Source organism: Hemibagrus wyckioides, linkage group LG09 (genome assembly GCF_019097595.1).
Source record: "Hemibagrus wyckioides isolate EC202008001 linkage group LG09, SWU_Hwy_1.0, whole genome shotgun sequence".
Classification (NCBI taxonomy): domain Eukaryota; kingdom Metazoa; phylum Chordata; class Actinopteri; order Siluriformes; family Bagridae; genus Hemibagrus; species Hemibagrus wyckioides.
Genome location: NC_080718.1, coordinates 291,885 through 299,405, shown reverse-complemented (window position 1 = coordinate 299,405; position 7,521 = coordinate 291,885).

Sequence of the window (7,521 nt, the reverse complement as noted above, 5' to 3'; positions counted from 1 at the left end):
CCCTTCTGAGCCTGGTTCCTTTCAAGGTTTCTTCCTCATATCATCTTAGGGAGTTTTTCCTCACCACTGTCACCTCAGGCTTGCTCATTAGGGATACATTTTAGACATAAATAGTAACGTAACTTAAAATAATAGTAACTTTTTCATTTAAACATTTTTTCTATGTTTCTATACTTCTGTAAAGCTGCTTTGAGAGAAGTGTTAAAAGCGCTATACAAATAAATTGAACTGAATTGAATTTGCTTGATCTTGTTTTCATTTCTGTGATCTCAGAATCACAAAATCCTGGAGGAACTGATTAGATACTGAAAGTAGAATCACATTGTTTTCTGTTTCCAAAACTGCAGTGTGGCAAAAATTGAATTCTGTAACTTTTTCTGTACATTTAAATATGTTGATGCTTTTGATGCATAAGGAGTCAAAAATCAAATGGTGTGTATGCCTTTGTAACATATGCAGGCAATTTAACAAAGGTTTTACTGAATGATCTGTACCCCTGTAGACTATTTAAAAACAGCTGGAGTTTAAAACACAGAGACTTACAATTGTTTATTAAAATAAAGAAATAAAGAAGTGAAAGTCTAACCAGTGAAACTGTGTGATAAATTATAACACAATTAATGTGACATCACATTAGGCATCACATGCCATGTAAATGTAAGTAAAAGGGGGCGTGGTCAACAGCAGGAGAAGTAAAGGCAAGAAACAACCTTCTATACTTTTTACTAATAAAGAACTTCATACTAATTCATTACATTTTTACCCCCCCACACACACACACAGGGATATAAAATTGCCAACACTAATGCAGTTGACATCATAAGTTTAGATACTAGCAGAATATGGAAAATGTAAAACAAACAAACAAATAAATAAATAAGAGGGATCATAAAAATTGCATTTTATTTTTTTTATTTAGCTCTGCTTTTACATAAAGTTTACATATAGTGCACAAGATACAATAAAAAACTGAATTAACACAAATGAACCAGTTCATAAGTTTCTATAAGCCTTACTAATAATGTTTTCATTTATTTCATACCTAGTAGCATAACACAAAAAAGTGCTACATGACTGGGTTAGAGCATCTCTACATCTATACATAGCTATATATGTACACACAGATTTATTTGATTATTTATTTTTATCTTATACAATTTTACACTATTTCTTGATATTAGTAAGGAAATACTTCTGGTATAGATAAAGGTACATCTCATCTTATCGTCTAATCTAAGTAAGATTTTAGGTTGTTGTTCTTACATAAAGCATTATTTAGGGAAAATACCTTAAAAAATTTCTATTTCTTCTTTTATTAATAATAAAGTTACAGCTTCATTTAAGGATGTTCAACTATAATGAAGTAACTTGTGCATTTGTCAATACTATTCCATGTAAACAAATCCACTAAAATGTGTAAGATGGTGTCATCTCAGATTTTTGATCCTTTACAATTAGAATTTCAGACTTTAATCCTGACAGGTTGGGTCTTGAAGGATTTTTGAAGGCTATCTGTATTTTATTGTCATTTTCATTTCACATTGTAGTGAATGATTAAAAGTTTCTGACACTCTTTAAAAAGGATTTGTATTTTAGTGAGAAATGAATTTCATGTGTCTGTGCTAAAAAGATGCATAGAAATGATTTTGATGCATAGAAATGATCGGAAGGAGGCTGTAATAGATGCAATTCAAATATTTTATTAAAGATTACTAAATAAACACTATAATAAAAGATGCAACTATTTACAGATTTTGAACTATTTACAGATTTTGAACTATTTACAGATGAAGATCTACATAGAGGGATGAGGGAGGAGGGGGTGATGGGGGGCTTAATAGGAGGATGAAAATAGGAGAGTTAATAATGTTAGTAACAATATAAAATATTTGAAAATGTTAGAATTTAATTACAAAATAAATTTATACTTACCTGTGGAGAGCTTGAGCAATGTAGGGACAAAATATGAAATGTAAAAAAGTATTAAAAGGGAATTAACTAGTGAAAAAAATTGTTTGTGTGTGTGTGTATGGTGGGAAATGGGGAGGTGTGGGGGTAAGGGAAAGACATTGCTCAGAGTCTCTCCAAAGTCTTCATCATCTTCTCTATGTGCTGCTGGAGGAGATCCGTAACTGTGGCTGAGCGTAGAATACATCTATAAGGCCTGTAAGCTGACCCTATCAACAAATTACACACACACACACAAATCCAGTATTATGTCACTGTCTTACAGATACAATGGTGAGAATTTGTGTATCGTGGCATCAGAAGATATTCAACACTTACAATAAGCTCTGTGAAGTAGTTCTCTGCTTCAGGCTCCTCCTCATCTGCATCCCACATGTTGATGAACTCCAGCAGGTGGTCCAAGTATCCTCCCATTAACTTTAGGAAAGAAAGAAGACAAGCTCTGTTAATGCCAGGCTTAAAATATGAGAAAAGAAAATGCAATAAAATAGATTGTGTTCTCAAACTACAATTCTAGCATCTCTTTTTAATCCATGTTAAGACTCTTACCGACTCAGGTGTTAAGTCGTTCGTCAAAAATCTGTACAGAACCCAGCAGAGCTGAGTTTCAGGACCCCTTATCCTCCTGATGAAGGATCGAATAGTGTTCACTGACTAGAAATACAAAAAAAAAAAGAGAACTTGTAAAGAAGGAGATGTGTGCGTTTGTGTGTGATGTGTGTGTGTTTGTGTGTGATGTGTGTGTATGTTTGTGTGATGTGTGTGTTTGTGTGTGATGTGTGTGATGTGTGTGTTTGTGTGTGATGTGTGTGATGTGTGTGATGTGTGTGTTTGTGTGATGTGTGTGTTTGTGTTTCATAATAAGACATCAAACATTCTGTCACTTTCCTTACAGTAAAAACAGCTTGAGTAAAGGTTTGTTTACCAGAAAGGTATTGGATGGATCATGTTGATGTTCATACGGCAGCAGCTGAAGATTTGGCCGAACATCCTTAACACACACAAACACAATTAGTCACTGCAATTAACACAATTTTGCAATGCCACAATAAATAATCCCTTACCTGAATGCCAGTGAAACCATCCTCAGTGTGGGCAAAATAAGAGAATTCCTGCAAATAACGGGAAGATGAAACTCAAGATATATTTTATTAAAATGCTCTTCTAAAAATCATTAATATCAAATCTCTTCATCAGAGTAATGAATACTGTGATTACATGTGAGAGGGAGGAGTCTGCAATGTGGGAGGGAACACTTCGGCAGACGCTGTACAGCTCACCAGTCCTGAGAAACTGTGAAAAATAAAGCATGAAGATCATAAGGGCTTTTTATCATAGCAGTTTCATACTAACACACTGAACATTCTGCTGCTTGGAAAATTCAGAGATTGCTTTTAGTAAGTAAATGAAAGGTTTGGTTACCAGAACAGCAGCTGTAGGTACATGGCGGCGTATGGTGGGATGCAGCAGAGAGATCGGCTCAACAACCATGACAGAAGGAGCCCTTGGTGTTTCTCTCGGGGTTTTAACAGGAGCTGTAATAAATTAGTTTTATTTGTATGTGATTCATAATTATAACTTCAATTACAACTAATATTTTCTATCGTACATATAAACCAATAGTCAAGTTTATGAGTTGTATTGTGATGAGATTTCAAAATGGGTAGACATGTTTTCAAGTGCACTAGCTAACCATTAAATATATGCTATAATTTATAGCCAAGCATTAATTTAAAATACTTTTTTAACCATCCACTCATTTTTATTTTTGCTCTAATGAATAAATTATTTATCTTAATGATGCTACCAAGTTAATTATCCAGGCTTACTAACAGTGTAGTTAAACCTGTGTTTTCCACACCCGGAAATGAGGATTTTTCTATTTAAAAACACATTTTATGTACTAATCTTAAATGAACACATGTCTGAACAACAGAGAGAAAGGGAGAAGTAAAAAACTTTCCTTAATGCAGAAAAGTTAATAATATTGTGAGTTTGTTAGCTAGTTCACTCGTGAATAAACAGACAAATATCAGCATTAGTATTCAGCTTGTGTAAATTCACTGTACATGTGACTGATTAAAGTCTCAAAAACCTCCTGTCCCTGTCCATCATCCAAAATCTATCTAAATATTATACTGTATAATTATTTACACCTTCACCCGACTTCAGCAAGCTTTATACTCAATATGATATTGTGTACATGAAATGATTAGCGAAATGCGCTAGCTAGCTAACATACATCTGTAGTCCTTTAGGGCGCTAACTGGATAATCACTAGTCTAATCATGATTTAGTGTAAAACCAGTACTCAGGGTTGTTAAGTGACCTTCTGATGGGGGAAATATTTCATTGTGGAAATAAAATAAATTCTTAAACCAAGCTTAATGATTTTATTGTGTGATTTAAACCAGTAGCCAAGTTCGCTAGCACGATAACTAGCATGAGGCTAATTCGCGGCAACAGATGAGGTCGCTTGTGAGCTACATAACATTAGACTGTAACTGTAACTTCAACTGGATTTATTGTAAAATCAGTGAGACATTAAAGTCACGTGGTAGGATAAAGCTCTTCCTACCTTGAGGAGATCTTTTTCCCCGGAGGCTGCGGGAAATGAAGTAACTCACACCGGAGGAGAGAGTGACCAGACCCGCAGCACAGGCGATCTCACCCAGGGTCAAGCTCTTCAGGTCTTGCAGCATTACACGGAAATCCATCGCAGAGTCAGAAGTCCTTCGTCGGGAGTCGCTGTTCGTGGTGTTGATGAAGTCCTTCGTCGGGAGTCGCTGTTCGTGGTGTTGATGTAGTTGTTCCGATGTTCAGTTGTGCGCTGTTCAGATGAAGAGATGAGTTTTTGTAGAGCAGATGTTTGTCTGTATCCAAGGAGCAAATGCCGAGTTATGATTTTAAACTGCTCGATGTGACGCGTTATCACCATGGAGACAGTTTAAACACAAACTATTCAAAGAAGCGCATGCGCACGTGACGTCTAAACATGCACAGATTCACGCGGCTCGAGACCCAACGTGGGAATACCTGAGATGCGGATTGGGGTCACGCAGATGATGATGATTATTATTATTATTATTATGTTTGTTGTCGTTATTAATTATAATTATGATAAAGTAATTACTATTATTGTATTGTTCTTATTGTTAACACATACACTTTATTACACTTATTTACTTACACTCATATATCAATATATACTTACTTAGATCGTTCCTTATGTTGCTCTAACTGTGTGAAGAGCTTTGTAAATATGAACACAGTACTCATAAATGCATGTCACTAACTGTCAGAGAAATTGTAAAACAAATCCAACAATCCCTTTGCGCCACCTGCTGGAGAATCGATGAAATGACATCAAGTAATCTGGGGCAATTTTTGTAAACGTTTTCTGTTATCAAGCAAATTTCTTGTCTATACTTTCTTTTTACCACTGTATTTTGTAATAAAGTTATAACAATAATAATAATTCATTATAATTCTATTCATTCATACAATTTCAGTAATTTATCTTCTTCAGTTTATAATAATAATAATAATAATAATAATAATAATAATAATAATAATAATAATAATAATAATGATGATAATAAATTGTAATCTGATTATAAAATAGAGAAAATATCAAGATAAAGTATCTTGTGTAAAAATTAATCTTGTGTTATTGCACAATTCTCATATGATATAGTAGAAATCCCCAAATGTATTGTACAGTCTCACAGCAGCAGGGAGGAAAGACCTACAGTACCGCTCTCTCAAACATTTGGGGTGAAGTAGCCTTCCACTACAGGAACTGCCCAGGGTCATCAGAGTCTTCCAGAACCTGACCATCATCCTCCTTTCTCCCACCATCTGCTCTGACCTTTGTTGTAAAGTGCAGTGGAATTGTCTGTCCAGTCCAGTTTATAGTTGAGATGAACACCCAGGTACTTACCATTGAAACCAGAAGTTTACAAACACTGTATAAAAAGACACATAATCTTTTTTCTCACTGTCTGATATTAAATCAGACTAAACCTTTCCCGTTTTAGGTCAGTTGGGATTACCAAAATTATTTCTATTTGCTAAATGCCAGAATAATAAGAGAGAGAATTTTGTAGAGAATTTTTTTTATTACTTTCTTCAAAGTCAGAAGTTTACATACACAAAGATTACTATACTTTAAACAATTTGGGAAAGCCAAGATGCTGATGTCATGGAAGCTTTTGATAGGTCAATTGACAACATTTGAGTTAATTGGAGGCACATCTGTGGATGTATTGTAAGGCACACCTCAAACACTTCCTTGTGTGACACCATGGGAAAATCAAAAGAAATCAGCCAAGATTTCATCCTTGGGTACAATTTCCAGATGCCTGAAAGTGTCACGTTCATCTGTTCAACAATTATACGCAAATATAAACACCATGGGAATGTCCAGCCATTGTACCACTCAGGAAGGAGATGGGTTCTGTGTCCCAGAGATGAACCTGCTTTGGTGCGAAATGTGTGCATCAACCACAGAACAAAAACAAAACACCTTGTGAAGATACTGGCTGAAGCTGGGAAGAAAGTGTCATTATCCACAGTGAAACGAGTCCTGTACCGACATGGGCTGAAAGGCCACTCAACAAGGAAGAAGCCATTACTTCAAAAACAACATAAAAAAGCCAGATTACAGTTTGCAAATGGACACAGGGACTTAATTTTTGGAGAAATGTCCTGTGGTCTAATGAAACTAATATTGAACTGTTTGGCCATAATGACCATTGTTATATTTGGAGGAAAAAGGGGGAAGCTTGCAAGTCTGAGAATACCATCCTAACTGTGAAGTACGGGAGTGGCAGCATCATGTTGTGGGGGTGTTTTGCTGCAGGATGGACTGGTGCACTTCTCAAAATAGTTGGCATCATGAGGAAAGAACATTATGTAGAAATATTGAAGCAATCTCAAGACATCAGCCAGGAAGTTAAAGCTTGGTTGCAAATCTGTCTTCCAAATGGACATACCACCAAATTAGTTACAAAATGGCTTAAGGACAACAAACTCAATGTTTTGGAGTGGCCATCACAAAGCCCTGATCTCAGTCCTATAGAAAATTTGTGGGCAGAGCTGAAAAGGCATGTGGGAGCAAGGCGGCCTACAAAACTGACTCAGTTACACCAGTTCTGTCAGGAGAAATAAGCCACAATTCCAGTAAACTATTGTGAGAAGCTTGTGGAAGGATAACCAAAACGTTTCACCCAAGTCATATAGTTTAAAGGCAATGCTTTAAAATACTAAGGAAATGTATGTAAACTTCTGACTTTGAAGAAAGTAAAAAAAATAAAAAATTCTCTCTCTCTCTCTCTCACTCACTCTCTCTTATTCTGGCACTTAGCAAATACAAATAATTTTGGTAATCCTAACTGACCTAAAACGGGAAAAGTTTAGTCTGATTTAATATCAGACAGTGAGAAAAAAGGTTATGTGTCTTTTTATAAAGTGTATGTAAACATCTGGTTTCATCTGTAAAGGCAGTTAATCATTCCTCACTATGTATGCTCACCCTAGAAAAAATGGCAT